Below are 18,843 nucleotides of genomic sequence, written 5' to 3'. Positions count from 1 at the left end.
AATTAATTTTCGCCTTATGACGTGGCGTGGAAACAGAGCCCCCATTGTAAACCGGGAACTGCCTGTATGATAGTGGGAAAAATATATTAATTTGATGGATCCCTGCCTATCTAGGGATTAAGAGAAATGAAGAGGCTGATGAAGCAGCTAAAGAAGCATCCCATATGACAATTTCGAATGTAAATATCCCTGTTAACGATTATATAACACACATAAAAGTAGGCATTATAAACAAATGGCAAAATAAATGGAATGAAGAACCTAAAAATAATGAGTTGAAGCAAATAAAACCTGGAGCTAAAAAATGGAGTTCATCATACCTGTACTAAAGAGAGAGACATGTGCAAGTAATTCTGACACGTCTCCAAATAGGCCATACTCATCTAACACATGGACACTTAATGAGCAGCCCACATGAATCAGCCCCTCGAGTAGGACGCCTTGACGAGGTGAGGGGCTAAGGGACCCTGGCCTTTGGGCCCGGTCCTGACGAATCATCCTACATAGTTTTTGGTTTAAATGGCGTGGACATTTCCACATTCGCAAAATTTTACTGCTTAGGTGAGTCTGAGAAGGATCGTTTTTGGAAGGGGTTCGCATTCGAAGCTAATTGTGGGAGTTGTGGTGGTTGAGTCGCCACCGAGATAGTTTGGACCTAAGAGATGGTGATGGGATTTTTCCCACTGCTATCTTGAGGGCGGAACCATCTCTGGGGATCAGCCCATCGGAATCCAGGGGGGGCTGGTTTTTGGAGGTGGGACTCCTGGCTTTTGTCCGGAAGCCCACGAGTACGGTTGGAGTGGGGAGTCAGTCCCCATTAGTGGGGCAGAACTCCCAGCAGGTGGATTGGCTTATACCTGGGCCACTGCAAGCGTACTGGTGCTATCCTGAAAGGGTAGGGTATGGGGTGGACTGTTGGGAGTCAACTCTCACTTGTGCCATTGGTGGAGAATGCGAATACCTGACTGATCTACGATACTTTCTTGATATGACCAAGCAGTTTTGGGTGGGTGGATGAACCAGTTTGTGTGTGGTGGTCTGATGTGTGCATGCTTGGCAGCTTGGGGTCTCTTCGTGGGCTTTGGGAGTGTGTTGGGGTGGGGAAGCTGAGCAGTGGAGCTGCCCAGTTTGTCCTTTTTGATATGCTGTCGGGGTCTGTGCGGGGGCTCTTGGGTGTCGGGTGTGCACTTTTTGGACCTTTGCATGTGGACTGGTTTAAACTTATGGATTTGGCTTCTAGTTCTCCCTCCCCTGGATCCGATGACTTAACGGCACTGGCAACGACTTCTGGCATGAACATGGATACGGGCTTGGCTGTTGGACAGAACTAAACACTGAGACACCAGGGTGTTAATAAATCTGGTGGATTTGATTCAAATAATAGGGTCCTTTATTGCACTAATGTAAACTTATCATTAGATTACGAATGTTTATACAGTGTAGTGAAGCAATTCGGCAAAGTGGAAAGAATTAAATTAGTTCTAGAAAAGATAAGCAGTCATTTTGTGCTTTTATCAAATTTTCCTCTCCTTGAAAGCTAGTGAGGCACAACAGAGACTCCATGGCCACATTCTAAATGACTCAGTTGTCAGCACGAAAGTGTTTTCAGTGAAAAACTTGAATGATGAGCCATTTGACTTTGTTCCAAAGGCTGAAGAACGTGGACCAGTCCCATGTACCAGAGCTCTTCCTCCCCCCTCTATGGCATGTTGCTATCTACAAGGAGGGAGGGAAAATTTGATAAAAGCTGCTGACTGCATTGAGAGCAAGGTTGGTTCCATTCCCATTGGAAATTTGAAACGGTATGGAAAGAATCTTCTAATAAAAGCTGGAAATGAGACTCAAGCAGTTCTGTTAGCTAACTTTAAACCTCCTGAAAGTGGAAATATTGAATCTATTTCATCTCACAGATTCTTTAATACACTGAAAGGAGTAGTTTACTCAAAAGATCTGCATGTTTTTAAAGAGGAGGAGATTCTCCATCGATGCCCTCCTTGTGTATCTCATGTAAAAAAACTGGGTGGTGATGCAGCTATCCTTTAACCTTCTCCTCCAATTACCTACCTGATACCATCATTGTTGGCCATGAGAGGATGCAGGTTAAAAATATAAAAGAAGTCCTAGACAGTGTCGCAAATGCTTTGAATATGGCCACATTCAAAACTCTTGCGATAACAATAAAGATGTCCTGTGTGCTCTGCAGAGCACGATAATTTTGATGATTGCAAAGCAGCCCGATACTGTTTTCTTTGTAAAGGGTGATCACACACCAAACTCTAGGGCTTGTCCTAGATATAAATTTGAACAAGACGTGTGTTGGCAGTGGCAGATAATGAACATATTAGCATTAGTGAAGCAAAGCGCACGCGTAATGGGGGCAAACAAAAGTGCCAACACTACGTATGCTTCTGTAATAAAACTTATGAAAACTTCCAACAATGTAAGGCCACCAATAACTGTGTCTGATGGAAGATATCACAAACCTGGTATTTCTCGAACCATAAATAATAATGAAAATCTCCAAACTGGTGAGAAACTTTCGTCGGCAAGTGCTTTGAAGTCCAGTAGCAAAAATTGTACTTCCAAAAGCACAGAAAATTTATCTTCCACCACATCCACAGCTGTCGATTCATCTCCAAAAATAAGGGTGCCAAAATCGGCCAATAATTCAGGAAAATATTCTGAAAATACTTCAAACCAAAATAAGCTAAAGGAACAATCCCAATTAGATAGAGCTAGTTCAGAGCCATCAATCGCCACAGCCACAAACAAAAATAATAATAAAACTACGGTTGCAACTACCAAGAAACGCACAAGAAATAGTTCCCCAAATAATGATAATTTTATAATAAAAACTTCAAATGGGTTCAGTGTTTTGGAAGACATCTCTCCTCCTAGAAAGGTGGTTCCAAAAGTAGTTTCAGAACAAAAACATCTGAGTTCAGTTCAGTCTTGCCGCCTTAAGACAAATAGGATTAGTGGTGCACAGAACCACAGTAGTAATTCTGAACATCAGGTTCATAATTAAATATATGAAGATCAACCAAAGACCCTGAACACCAATTCAGATGAAAAGGGATTAAGAAAACAATCTCTTATAAAGGAGAATTTCCCACTCCACCCTAGGAACAGTACTTCCCCTCCAAGGAGTGGGAAGTAGCACATTTTACCACCTTAGCATTCTTGCTCGATATCCTTCAGTGGAACTGTAAAGGTCTCAGAGCCCGTACAGAAGACCTTAAAGTTTTAGTGCATGAATTCAATGCAGGTATTATATGCCTACAGGAAACAATGTTAGGCAACTCTGCTTATAATCCTGGACTAAATTATTCAATATTTAAATCATATCCACCAACTGGTGATCGCCCCCTTAATGAGAGACTGCCGTGACGTAGTCGCATGGCTCCACCATGGAATATTCTTTCTCATGCTGTAGATTTGCGACGGCAGAGGGGGCTCTCGAACGAGGAAAGCATTCCCCGTTTGAATCTAAATGTCTCTCTCTGTCCTCTTTTTCTTCTACTCCTTTTTACTTCTTCCTCCAGCTTATTTTTCAATTCTCTTCCATCTTCCTATCCACCCGCTATGACTACCACTTCTATATATGTATATGTATGTGTGTGTATGTATGTGTATATGTATATATGTGTATATGTATATGTATATATATATGTATATTTTCTAACTCTTTGGTTTACATAGTGTGGATATTTCCACCTTCATTAAATTTCCTGTCTGTGTGAAAGGAAAGGGCATCATACCTTGGATTGGGGTTTATGTTCGAAGCTAAATGTGGGAACTGTGATTGGGAGCGTCACCCAATCCGATGATGTTTGGACCAGAAGGGTGTTAGTATGATGTCATATTGACACCCTGAAGGCGGAACTATCCCTGAGATCAGCCCATGGATTCTAGGGGTGGGCTGTTATTAGGGTAGGACTCCTGGCATATTTTCAGTATGCCCACCAACATAGTCAGAGTGGGGATGATTGTATTCTAGTAATAGTCTCGGTCCCAACAAGCGGGTTAGGCTTACACTTGTGCCTCTCTGGTATGTTGGTGCTATCCCTTTTTGGGTAGGGTAAGGGGTGGACATCTGGGAGTCAGTTCCTACTGGTGTCGTTAGCCGAGAATAGGGCCCCAGTGTTCACCAGCAGTGGTTTTTTTTTTTTTTTTTTTTTTTTTTTTTTTTTTACCAATGTGGTCATGGAAGGTCCCCATGTTGAAATTAGTACCCCTGGGCCAAGTGACAATCAGACATGGTTGACGACCCAATGCCAGGCAAGAAGGAATACAGCCAGGAATCCCCAACAAAAAGCATCTGGTTCCAGTATTGTCACTCTGGAACCATTTGCAATAAAGAAAAGCAAGAAGTATGAAATAGTTCCTGGGGTCTTTGTACCCAACTCATATGAAAAATATTTAAATTTGAAGCTCAATGGTGACAATATTGATATTTTTGAGGTAAACAGGGAAATTGTAAAATGTTGTGGCAGACAACCGAAAATATCCCCTCAGAACAATAATATGCTCCTGGTAGAGAGTATCTCCCCAGAGGAAAGCATGAAGTTGATGAGTTTGTCGGCCCTTGCAGGAGTAACGGTGGAGTGCACTCCCCACTCCAGCTTGAACTGCAGCAAGGGTTTGATTTATGCCCCTCAGCTAATGGGTTTCTCTGAGGAGAAACTTTCAAATGAATTGAAAGATCAGGGTGTAATTAAGGTGAACAGGATCACAAAGAAGGTGGATAGAGATCGGATACCTCAACCTACCTTGATATTGACATTCAATACGTTAAGACTCCCAGAGTATGTCTCTGCAGCCTGGCATAGATACAAATAAAACAGTACATCCCGAGGCCCAGAAGATGTTTCCACTGCCAACGTTTCGGACACACCCTTCAGACGTGCCGGTCGAAAATACAAGAAAAACCTGCGGTTTGTGTCAACTGTGGAGGTGATGAGCATGGTATGTGCACAAGGGAACCTAAATGTGTTCACTGTGTTGAGGGACATGCATCATCATCTCAACAGTGTGATATATATTTATTTGAAAAAGAAATTCAGGCATTAAGAGTGATGGAAAGGATAACTTTTAAGGAAGCAAGAGAGAGAGCAAAAGCTAAGATTGTAAGACCTGGTCTAAGTTTTGCCTCAGTAGTAGCAAAACCTAGAAACCAACAGAAAGAGACAAATAAAGTAACCAAAATAAGAAGCACAAAGGTAGAGTCAAAAAAAGAATCGCTGAAAAGACGCCTAACAGATTCATCAGAATCTATTGACGATGGTAATGCGAAGACAAGGTTCAGTAGAACCAACAAGGAAGACGTCAACTTAGAGCATATTTGACAGCTGTGCTGTCTTAGTATATATATATATATATATATATATTTTTTTTCTAAAGTTATACTGTTTATCTGATCAAATCTATTAATAGTTTTTTTTAGCAGAATTTTATATATTTATTTATTTATTTTAGCTAGTTTTCTTTTTGTTTTTCCTTCTTAATAAAATTTATATGTAGTTCTTTCTAGCAGAATTTTAATTTTAATTTTTATAACATACTATAAAAATGAAAAGATCACACTTAGTATTCGGCGTCGGTGACCCTGGTAGTTGTGACGCCAGATAACCCTCAATTAATCAATCAACCAACTGGTGATCGTGCCCATGGAGGTGCTGCAATTATTATTAATAAATCTCTACAGCACTCCACAATACAATTAAATACAACACTACCAGCTGTCGCTATTTCAGTCATTTTGGAAAAGAGGATAACAATCTGCTCCTTATACCTTCCACCAGACCTTGATTTTAACATTGGAGATATTCAGTCGTTAATTGACCAACTTCCAGCTCCTTTACTTCTGCTAGGTGATTTTAATGCCCACAACCCCCTTTGGGAAGTCGGTTTTTAGATAGCAAAGGGAAATTAATCAAGACCTTATTGACAGGAATGATGTTACCCTGCATAATAATGGGTCAATGACTTTCCACAACATTCACGATAATCATTTCTCTGCACTGGACCTTAGTATTTCTTCAACTAGTATCCAGCTTGATTTTAATTGGTCTGTTAATGAAGATTTAAATGGAAGTGATCACTACCCGATCCATTTGAAATATGCTCTGAATGCTCCATCTGAAGTTTTACCTAAGTAGAAGGTAGAGGACGCAGACTGGGATAAATTCAGTAAGGGTGTCAATCTAGGTAAGGAGTTTGAGTCCTTTCATTCTCATCTAGATGCCTATGATTGCTTTATTGAATCTACTTTGAAGAGTGCTGAAGGCTCGATTCCAAAAACAAAAGGCAAACCTCGTAGACCTGCAGTTCCCTGGTGGAATAAGACGTGGTATTCTGAGAAAAGTAACTAGGAAGTGCTACAGATGTTACAAAACTAGTGGCTCCCCTCAGTCTAAATTAATCTACAAACGTGCTTTTTAGCCAAGCAGCACTTTTATAAGAAAGCCAAAAGAGAATGTTGGTTTTACTATATTAATGGAATAAACTCCAAGACCCCACTAAGAGTGGTGTGGCTCAAAATAAGGAAACTGAGTGGAAAATTTGTAGCGTCACCATTGCCCTCATTAAAAATAAATGACACTCTAATCACAGAGCCCACTGAAGTTGCCAATGAGCTAGGAAAACACTTTTTCTAAAGTTTCCAGCCCTAACAAATATTCTCCAGAATTTCAAAGAATTAGGAATTCTGAAATGTGTCTGAACTTTGGTTCTGGAAAAATCTGAACCATACAACTACAAATTTTCCTAAAGAGAACTTCGTGAGGCGCTCTCCTCAAGTGAATCCACACCTCCAGGTGAGGATACAATCATATATGAAATGCTGAAACACCTCCCAGATGATGCCAAAAATATTTACTGAAGATTCTAAACAAAATATGGGAAACTGGAATTTTACCCAATGACTGGAAAATATCCATAATTGTCCCTGTTAAAAACCTAATAAAGATGCTTCCCAAGCCACCAGCTATAGACCAATAGCTCTTACCAGCTGTGTATGTAAGCTGATGGAGAAAATGATAAATACTAGACTGGTTTGGCACCTGGAGACCAAAGGATTACTATCGCCATTTCAATTTGGTTTCAGAAAAACCGCTCCACCCTTGATCCCTTGCTGAGGCTGACCAACCAAATCCAGCAAGGATTCGCCAAAAAGTGTCAGACCATTGGCATATTTTTTGACTTGGAGAAAGCATATGACACTACCTGGAGAATTGGCATCATGAAACAATTGCACAAGATGGGCATATGTGGAAGAATGGTCAGGTTTATATAATCCTTTTTAACAGACAGACTTTTTAAGGTAAGAGTGGGAAACTCCTTCTCCCAATCTTTTATGCAGGAGGAAGGAGTTCCCCAAGGAAGCGTTTTAAGTGTAACACTTTTTTCAGTGGCAATAAATAGTGTGATTGAAAAAATCTCGCCCCTTGTTAAATGCACGCTTTTTGTCGATGACCTTGCAATATACTGCACAGGATATGATTCCTTGTCTGTATGTAAACATTTGCAAAGGTCTATTAATGCTATTACTAAGTGGGCTGATGAGAATGGTTTCAAATTCTCCTCTTCCAAAACAGTTGCAGTAAGATTCACCAGGTGCCGGCGTGTGGAAGAGGTTCCCACACTTAGTTTAAAAGGGTCCATCCTTCCTTACGAGAGTGAAGTTAAATTTCTGGGGATGACTATTGACCATAAATTAACATGGGCTATAGCCCAGGAGCATTAGGTCAAAATTGGGGTCAACCTGGAAAAAAAATGTAGAAAGCTGAATTTTTGTCCAGTGGTAGTTAGAGGTCTGTAGAGCTAGAAACACCAAAGTCTCCAAAATTTCTCCTTGTGATTTCCGCGTGAGAGCCAAATTCAAAATGGCTGCCATCATGCCTGGCATAAAGTATCGAATATTTATGTAAACATTATATAGGCATATAATACACCAAATAGTATGATTTTGGGCCTGATAAGTCGTTTTCTGGCATTACTTATTCTTTTTAGACCAATATAGAGATACAAATTTGAAAAATTAGGTAAGGGCTATTAATTGTATTGATTCGTGTTTACGTTTTATTGTGAAATTCTCTAAAAAAGTGACAGATACATTTACAGTCTTAATCTTCATATTATAGATTTCAATAATAATAGATATATAGTAATTTCAGATAATTTAACAACCTGGTGAAAAACTAAAGATATAAGATTAATACACAAAAGCAAATCCATGAAACTCTTAGACAGTAAAATCATTGTTGAATGAACAGATCTTCAAATCGTGGCACATTTAAAAGTTACCAAGTGATATCAATTTTTGCTGCAAAATCCTTTCAGCATTTAACAAACAGATGACAATAGCAACCTTTGCTTAGAAAAAAAAATTACCAAAATTGTTTAATGTCAGTGCAGGAAAATATTTCAAATGTCAGAATCAAAGTTTTACACTCATCAAATACTATTTCCTTCCTATGACAAAAACTGCAAATTTATTCAATATCTACTCCATCTAGTTCAGGGACATTTGTACAAGTTTGGCCAATGCAAGAAGAACACATAGGAGTACAATAAAGTCTTGCTCTATGGCATTTACACCTCTTACCACAATTGATTTTGCACCCACAAGAAACAATCAATAAAACAGATTCTGAGGCAACAGACCTGTCAGTAAGAACAGGACTTAGTGACCCACCTAGCTGTTTCCAACCCCATTCTGTTGGCATAATATCTGTTGACTTACCAAGCCATTCTTGGACTGCATAGTAAGCTCTGTATGAGTGAAACTTTGCAGCTGCAGAAGTAGGAGGGAGACTTTTAAGTTGAAAAGTTCCAGATATTTTACTAATTTTTTGCATATACTGTATATACCTTAACTTATCAAGAGAATTACATGTTTTAGGGGCTCCATATAATCTTAAAAGAAATTGTTCACCTGCTCTAGCTATCTCATCATGCGTGGCATCACTTCTTTGAAAAACATCTAATATTTCCCATTCCCCTTTTTCCAACACGGCTATTGCCTTTTTTTTTTCCCTACACCATAAAGTGCTGAAACTGTATCACAACCTGATATGGCATGTGCTATCAATATGTGACGAGAGACAGATGATTTCAAGTTTTGAACAATACTATGCACATTATATGCAGAATCCTTACCAAATTGCATGTAGACATTTTTTGTCTTTGACCCATGGATTAGCATTACTAGCAAATCAGTATCATTACCCACAAGAACAACTGGAAATTGCCTGCTGTCTGCCTTTAGAATTGTAGTGCTTGCAATCAAATAATCAGCATCAGCTACACTCTGATAACACCTGATACCTTCAACTTCCAAACCTTCCATCATCTTATTTATTATGCGTGCCTTATTATTACGATTTGCCAAAATTGATTGTTGAGAGTTAACCACAGGTGTTTTATTTTCAAAGATTACATCTGCAGAAACATTGTGGTCTCCTCGCCGATTTTGTTCTGCTACTTTAGTAGATTTTGATATATCAGTGTAACCATCAAAACATACCATGCAATCCCTTCCATAAGTATTAATAACATACTTAACATAATTCTTAATTACATCACCATATGAACAGTTCATTGGCCATGTTACAGTGTGAAGCAGATAGCCCCATCAACTACATAGTACACTTGATCTAATTCACTGATTGGAGTTGGTGTTACTAAGGTCTTTAAATGCTGAGCAAGAACACTCTTGGCTGTTTTTCTCATAATTCCTTTATCAAATAAAGATGGAGGTTCTTTGCTAAACTCATATTCTAAATGGTTTTCCATGTCAGAGTTTTTATTTATTGTACAAGTGACGCGCATGAAAAGTGATGTAGGATCAATTTCACATTATGACCCCGTACTCTAGTGCTATTAGTTGCAGCACCAATAGATATTACTTTGTCATTTCTCTTCAATTTAGCATCAGCAAAATTGAGTCCTGTGAGACGTGCTGCAACCTTTTCACCTACCTCCACAGCACATTCTGCATTAGTAGAATCAGGGGCTACCACTCCAGTGGCAATGCAAACCAGATTATTTTCATATTGGCCAATGTATGAAAAAGGTGAATGCTGGAAAAGGTAATCTTTGAAGGCAAGGAAATGTGTTCCATCACGCAAAGTTGCAGTAGTTCGCAAATCGCTATGCTGGTCAGTTGTCTGAGAGTGGACACCACAGAAATCTTCTAATGATTCGCACACAGGAACTAGTTGAGGAAGAGCATGAACTATTTTAGCTTGTGTTCCTTGGTTAATGCCCCTTCCATGTGCAAGCCCTCCACTTGTTTTAAGCATTCTCATAAGTACTTGCTCTATTGTTTGGTCGGTGAAGCCACCTGACCAAAACCTATGACTTCTTCTAATGGTCCAGTAACCACCTGATGTGTACTTCATATACTGTTGGGGATTCATCATAGTTCTTAACTCCTGCATTTGTTGCAGATATAACCTAGTGCACTTGGCATAAGCTGTGTGACCTCCAGCGTGGAGCACAGGAATCATCTTTGAAATACAGAGCAGATGTAGCTGCCAGTCACCAGTTCGTTCAGCTCGAAGGAAAAGTAATAGTGTCCGTACCATTTTCAAGTACTCAATCCAGAGCTTAGCAGTTTTGCTTCTAGAAGATAATTCTTGCTCTAGATTTTGCAAATTCTGTGATAGCTGCTCTACAGCTTTGTTATGCAAAATAGTATCTAGTGGACAGTCATGATTGAGAAGCATAGCATGTAAATCTCGTAAAGCTTTCTTCGGCAACTCCATTTAATGAGTTTGGAGTATCTAGCATAAGGGAAACTATCGAAGCAGCAGAGAGCATGTGTGCCCTGAGAGCACGTGCATATGCATGACCAGTTAACATATGTTTGGTTGAATTCATTGCATACACGGTGTTCCATTGTTCTTGGAGTCCACTACCACTCATGATGTTACCAATTGCTCCCATATAAGACATAACCAAGTGGGAAGCCTCCTAATCTTATGATGAGCTTATTAAGGTGAGGTGTTGACTGAACTATTTCTGCTGCTTTGATATAAAGTGGTTGATCAAAAGTAACAGGGCAAATACCCAGCTGATATTTCTCTGCAAGATATTGTGCATAGGAAAGAGCAGAATAGATTGTGTCTACATGGTTTGGGTTATGGTTGAGGAAGGGTAAAATCTCAATGCGACTTATGTCATATAACCCTTGAGTGACAACTGCTTGATTAAATCCACTCCACAGAGGGCACTCAGTTGGGTCAAACATAATATAACTAGCCATCCACAAATTGTCCAGGTATGTAGCCAATTTCAAACTTTGGATATTGGGGTATATAAGTTTCAGTGGACTAATAATAACGTTTTCATACCTGGCTCTGAAGGTTTTCTCCATTTCTTCAAAGGTATCTCTGCATGCTTTCCAATATCAGTGGCTGGTCTCAACTTTGTGGAGCGGTTAATCACTGGTTCAACGTAAGTGCCACAAGGGGTGATCCCAACTATACCGCCCATAGCATGCCAAGTTCCATGCCCTGTTAATGTGCGGATGTCAACATCGGCATTGTCAAACACAAAATTAACAAGTGAATCTGTCCATTCATAGATTGGCTCATCAGTTGGAACAACTGCATCATAAAGTCTCTGAACCTCTCGATAATCATCTACAAAGCCAAGGGAACTAAGCAAATCAATCAACTCACGTGATTCCATCTTAGAGTTGATATAAACTGATATTGCTAATAAGATAGGGGATACAAATGATCTGGGCCGAGCTGCAGCAGTAATACTGTGAGCTATTCCTAACTGTCGACGTTTGCTTTTGGTTAGTCGACTCAAGAATCTAATTAGAAGTCCTGAAACCATTGTTTCGCTATTTTCCAAGTCAGAGAATTTTGGATACTGTGTTGAATTATAAACAAAAGATCGTATTTGATCGTCAATGAGAGTTGCTGCAAAATCAACAATATCCTCTGCTGAGAGACCTGTTGCTTTATATCTGTCTCTGAGAATAGCATTCCCATGATTAAGAAAAGTGTATATAGTTTCTTTACCATATTCACTTGTAATGATTAAGTTATCTCTGTAATGCTCTTGCAATCGTACCTTCAAATGTTTTGCTGTATAATAGTCCCCTTCATCTGAATATTTCTTTAATAGAGATATCAAATCACTGATTGAATATTGATGAAGGTTATTGTTGTCAATATGATCACACAATTTATGGAAAGCATAATTTTTCTCAGTATTAACTGTACCAGAAGGCCGTCCCTTTGACTTTATGTTCGGTAGCTGTTGCTTTCCACTGTAGAATCTAACCTGGCAGTCATGGTGGTATTTAGCTTCAGCAGCAACAAGATCCCCTATATTTTGAATTCTGATATGCACAGCCTCTCCCCAACTGTCTGCTCGCTCCAGTGATTTTGCAGAAACAGAAGCTAATAACTCTTTAGTTGCAGCATTATGAGATTGACCCCGCCTTTGTGAGGGAAGTTTTGTGCTTTTACCTAGAAACCTGCCACAGTAAAGACAATCCTCTTTAATATTGAATGGAGACACGTGAGAGCGACGCTGTAGTTTCCAATTATCATCAGGTAGTGATTCAGTCAACACTCTTTTCCTTTTCTTTATACTTGATGGCATAGTGTATTGCTTTTTACATGAAAAATTAACAGGAATTGGGCAGGCCAGATGAGTCAATTTTTCATGGAGTCCATCCTTTAAATCAGAACTTATTTGAATAATGCTAGTTATTCCTCTTTCAGTTATAGTGGTAAAATCAGAAGTAATTGCTTTATCACAAAAAACACATATCACACTGTTCCTGAGATGCCATCTTGATCTTTAATTATTGTTACCATCAAATATCCTAATATGTCTCTGAAGTTGAATAGCAACTGCTCTTAAGCTTAAATCCTAAACACCTTAATGTCAAACAGCATGCATTCTGGAAAAAAAGGAGAAACCTAGTATGACATGTCTGGAGAACGGTAATTATTGTGAATGTATGATTGTTAATACACCCAACCCCAACAACCAAAGGAAAAAAAAAAAAAAACTGTAGTGAAGACACGTAGCAGGCATGGAAAAATCAATAATACTTACTAAGTCAGAATACAATCCTAAGAATACTGTTCTTTCTGTGATGGACAAATATCCTTGTAAAAAATCCAGGATATAGCATTAACCGACTGATAGACAAATTCCATCATATACATCTATTCATATAATCTATGTCAAACAGCATGCATTCTGTAAGAAAGAAAAACCTAGTAGAGTATGTCCTGAGAATGGTAATTATTGTGAATGCATGATGAATTAGTACATCCAACCCAATCAACCAAAGGAAAAAGGAAAAAAATGTAGTATACACCCACAAAAGGCATGGAAAAAATCGATAATACTTACTAAGTCAGAATACAATCCTAGGAATACTGTTCGTTCTTTGATGGACAAATATTCTTGTAGAAAATCCAGGAAATAGCACTAACCCACTTATAGATAAATTCCAACTTAATACTAGTACATCTTTTCATATTATTTATGTCAAACAGCATACATTCTGGAAGAAAGAGAAACCTAGTAGAGTATGTCCTGAGAATGGTAATTGATGTGAAGTTATGGTAAATTGTACATCCAACTCCAATCACTACAGGATAAAGGAAAAAAAATTCTACAGAGAGTAAATATATCTACATTTGTAAAATTTTGGGTTTACCCTTAAATTTTCCCTTAAATCATATATTTTGAATCAATTCTGAGATTCACACTAAGGGTTGACGTTTTTCGTTGAATGACCCTGGTCAGCATTGGTAAACATTTTCCTTCTGAAGCCTTCAGATAAGCCCAAAACACAATAATAAGGCTATTTTTGGATCTATCATCCAAAAAAACATATGAAAAGAGGTACTTCAATCCTATAAACCATGTTAATTGAAATATTTGTAGTTTCGTCATGCACGATGGCGGCCATCTTGGATTTATGGCTAATGCGCGGAAAGCACAAGGAGAAATTTTGGAGACTTGGGATATTTTGACTTGATAGGTCTCAAAGACGCTCTGTGCAAAAATTCAGCTTTCTACATTTTTTTTCCACGTTTAACCCTAATGCTCCTGGGCTACTAGCCACATAAATGCCCTAAAGTTTAATGTTAAACAATCTATGAATATTTTAAAGGTTGTTTCTGGATTTAGTTGGGGCTGATAAGAAATCCTTCTGAGGCTATATGACTCTCGGTGTTGATCTAAGCTAGACTATGGCTGTCAGATTTATTCCTCAGCCTGTAAAACCAAGCTAAAGGAACTGGATGTTGTACACAACATGGGGTTGAGAATATGCTCAGAGGCTTTTAGAACTTCGCCTGTTGAAAGCATTTATGTCGACACAGATCATTTACCCTTGATCTAAGAAGGCAAGAGCTAGGGTTGCGATACATGGCTAGAATGAAAAGTGCTCCCAAAAATCCCTCCTTTCAAGCACTAAAGGAAACAGACTCTCGAAGTTTCTCTGGTACAAGAGCTTCTAAACCATTCCAAATTCGACTGAATGAGGATGTTAGGAATAATCACCTTAAATCCCAGAAAGTCCTGGAAGTAGAATATCCTGTAAATCCTCCATGGCTTATCCCAGAAGCATCAATATGTAAGAAGCTGTTTAACAAAAAGGACTGCACTGTAGAAGAGATTAGGGGAAAATTCTTAGAGCACGATGTTACCCATACTAATTTTACAAAAATCGATACAGATGGATCAAAGTCAGGTAGTGGTGTTGGTTGTGCTGTTATCCTTGGTGATACAGCACACACAGCTAAATTACCTGACTCTGCATCAATATTTACTGCCGAATTAACAGCCGTAGTGTCTGCCCTAGATTTAGTTTTTCAAAGTAGTGACTCTAATTTTGTCATATACTCAGACTAGAAGCACCTTAGAAGCTATTAGAAAATTTATTAGCTTTCATCCATTAATTCAAAAAGTTCAGGAGTGGCTTTTTCGTATATATTGTCGACGTAAATCAGTCTCTTTCTGTTGGGTCCCTTCTCACGTGGGGATTCGCGGAAACGAGATGGCAGACAGGGAAGCGAAAGCTGCTAGTATTTTATCAGAAACTTCTTTCAGAAAAGTGCCTCATACAGATCTAAAAGGTCCCATTAGATCTTATGTTTTAAGTAAATGGCAAGAAAGGTGGACTTCTCCCCTTCTTGCCAATAATAAGAAATATAGAAATATTAGGGATAATATACTACCGTGGTCTTCGTCATTCCAGCTTGACAGACAAACAGAGGTTATTTTAACCAGATTAAGGATTGGGCACACTCGTCTAACCCATCAGTTTATTTTAGAAGGAAGCAGCCCTCCAGAGTGTGCTTACTGTGACGAGACGCTAACAGTGGAGCACATTCTGGTGGTCTGCCGCAGATATTTTAACCAAAGAGAGAGATATTTTCAGGGTAAATCCCTGTCTGATATTTTGGGAGATGAAGCAGATATTTCTGCTATCATCTCTTTTTTAAAGTGTATTAAAATTTTTAACTATTTAATTTTATTTAATTTATTATATCACGTAGAATTTTAATGACATTAATTTTTTTATGTATATAGCACATCATTCATTAAACTTCATACCCTTATTTTTTGGTCACATCACTTCATTTTATTTATTAATCATTTCCTTCATGAGTTTACAACTTTAACATAATTTTTCTTTCCATTACGGCACTGAATGGCCTAATTGGCCCCAGTGCCTGGGCTTTTGCCCTAAATATCATACATCCATCCCAATTTTGATATCCATGAGGAAGTGTAAATTAGTTGATAAAGTATAGAAAGTAATTTATGAAAATACAAAGGCCCACTGGCAACTAATATATATATAAAAAAAATTAATTTTAAAAATGCTAAGTTATTCTTATTTTGATCATTACTCAGGTTTGTTTTATATTGATGGTGCAGATGGAAACTTGAGTAAATGTATTTAATGTGTGCATGTGTTGTAGTGTGGAAGCATATGCCTTTTTGCATATTTTTGAAGTTTCATTGTTCATTCATCATTTAGTCCCAGTGCTTAGCCTATGGCTTAGACCTGGGACTCCATTTCATTTTAATCCCTTGGGCCAGCCTTGTGAGTGCTATTAATCAGCTCACTGGTGTGGTTAAACTATTTTAATAATAATAATCATGACTAAATACATTTGTTTATAATAAAAACATGATTTACTAATTTTCAGATATAGTATTGATATTGAAGTAAACACAGCATATAAAATATATTTTATGTATGAAAGTACATACAGTACTGTACTGAAGTTGTGAATTGTAGCATTTTCCCTGTTCTATAAAAAGAAAATGGGACTGCCTCAATTCTCTGAGGGAAGAGGGTGGTCTGTGCCTCTGAGCGCTAAGGCCATTGCTGCTTCTGCAATGGCGAGTGACGAGCAAGTCAGGAACATTAAAGATGTATAATTCTCAAATGAAGTAGTTCATTGAAGGTTTCTTTCGACATTCTGTAAAATTCTTGTAATTTCACAGGGTCCGCATCCAGCTCTTGAGCAACAACAGAACTCCATTGAGCATTTCTTGTAAAATATAGATGAACCCGTGATTTTCTCCTTTTCCTTCTGCTTATGTACCAAAGCAAAAGCACGTCCTCCTCCTCTGATGACATTGTTGAAACTAAAAAATAATTGCTCTGATGTTTGGACCTCAAGGCAACTGATTGTATGTAACCAGTAGCTTGTGATAGGTTTCATGCAACTGGTTGCGTCGGTGTGCAAGCTGCCTTAATTATTCATCCCTTCAGTTCAAAAATGTTCACCAGTCATGTTTGATATGTCAGCCTCTCTTGCTGTAGTAGGGAAACTTGAAACCTTGGTGTTTTCTCCTCTTAGAACCACTTTAGCAGAGTTGGAACAGAGATTTTTGAACGTTTTGAGCTTATCGATCCTGAGGAAGTAACTACTTTCGCATAGTTGAACCCTCATAGATGGAGCATTCTGTAGGGTTTACGCAAGAGGGAAGGCAGATGCTTACTTCCTGTGTGGTTGCTGCTTTCTTGTGGTTTGTGGTATCTTAGATCAGGCTAAGAGCCTGATCTGCATGTCAGGAGATTTCCTAGTACACCATCCAGAAATCAAGCAGGCTACTTTCCTTACTACCATGAGAGATGATCAGCATCATCAACCACAGAGCCGGTGATGATGACAATAAACCAAGTCTAGATCATTTTTCACTTCTCCCTGATACTCCTCCTCCTCGTCAAGCTCTTCCTCTTCATCTTGTAAAAGGAAGTAGTAATAGTAGTGGTCCAAGATGACCTCTCATAGAATTCCCATCGGACATCAAGTGAATTGTGTTTGGACACCTCCGGGTGGTTCTGCCATAGATGGGTTGACTCAGGTCTCACTGAGTGTGCTTGGTACCCCAAGCTGACCTGTGCCTCTTGGCCATGAGGGCTGTTCATGACTCTCAGCATGTTTTGGGTAGGGAACCATGACTACCCATGTGCTCAGTGTGCAGATGGTTCCCAGACTGTACATGTGACGGGATCTCTGCTCTATGGTACAGATATGTACCCGGACAATGTGTTTGCCTGCAGTCATGCTGCATCCAGTTTGCCGTAAGTCCTGGAGTTGCCTTGGATCAAGGTATCACTCTCAAGACTTTCTGCTAGTTGTGGCCTTGTTACATCTTGTTTGCAATTTGCGTGTCCTTTTGTACCTTGTCTGGCACTCGGATGGCTGAAGATCCTACTTGTTCTCGTTCCTTAGTTTGTGGTGAAAATTCAGAAGCCATTGGTTTCTTATGAAAGATTCTAGTATTTGTCAGTTCCCTTCCTCTGAGACTTTGTAGGTTTGTTAGTTAAGAGCCTGATAAGATGCATTTGTGGCCAGAGTGAACCTTGTCTCATTTTATATAAGAAGAACCCTACCTCTTAGGCCAGAGTATTGGAGTCCTTGTTAATGCTGATTGGCACAAGTAAGAGGTGCCCAAGAACAACGTTTTTGGTTTCATGAAGCAATCAAGCAGATACAGGTTTGTCTGGGATAGTGGCTCTATCCCTCCAATCTGTGAAAGATGTATTGAATTTTATACGAGAGTAAGAATATACACAAGTTCAGTACAATCTGTATTGTAGCACATACTTGATCTATGGTGTGTGAAAGGATCTGTCAGTTTGCAAATAAAGCTTTAAGAAGAATAAAAGATGTCAGAAATGATACCATAAGGGAAATTTCTTAAGTTTCAAATGTAGATGAGGTGGTAAGAGGTGAGGATGGCCCTTTGCACAACCCCTGGAAGAAGAGTACTGTATATAATTGTCTCAGCTGGTCTCCTGTGGCTACAAGAAGCATTTGACGCTAGAGATGAGTAGAGATTTGTGGAAATTAAAGAACATGAAAGCCATAAGTTAAAGGTTGTGGCGGTAATTCAAACCAGAGCCTTTTTGCAAAATCCCACCTCAGCCACCCCACAGAATCCTGGATGCTGCAGGAAAAATGGGCATACAGTAGGTGAGTGCTCCCCCTTCCCTACTAGACTTCTTACCACCAGTGAAAACCCTTGTTACAAAGTTTCAACAACTGTGTCCAGCTTGTAGTAAGTATTACTCCCCCATATAAAGCTCTGGTTTGTATACCTAAGAAAATACTATAGTTTTTAAAAATTGTCGTCTTTTAGTCCCCCTATAGCCATCAGTCTATCCTCAGTTATACCATAGGTCTTTACCCCACCATCAAATTCTTGAGTCAATTGGGGAACACTTACTGTACTGTCTATATATTCAAATGTACTGGATTACCTCCATGCCCTCAGTGCCTGGTCATATGGCCTAAATTTCACATTTGCGTCGGTGACCCT

General features: G+C 38.9%; 1 protein-coding gene across 5 annotated transcripts in view; it reads left to right on the top strand.

Annotated features, from left to right (window-relative positions):
• LOC136843731 (protein argonaute-2-like) overlaps positions 1 to 18,843 on the top strand; it is a 645,860-nt gene that overhangs the window by 93,792 nt on the left and 533,225 nt on the right. The gene's annotated exons all lie outside the window — the stretch shown is intronic.

The sequence above is a fragment of the Macrobrachium rosenbergii genome, chromosome 12 (assembly GCF_040412425.1).
Source record: "Macrobrachium rosenbergii isolate ZJJX-2024 chromosome 12, ASM4041242v1, whole genome shotgun sequence".
Lineage (NCBI taxonomy): Eukaryota > Metazoa > Arthropoda > Malacostraca > Decapoda > Palaemonidae > Macrobrachium > Macrobrachium rosenbergii.
Note: the sequence above shows the minus strand (reverse complement) of the source record. Positions and strands in the feature narration are given on the sequence as shown.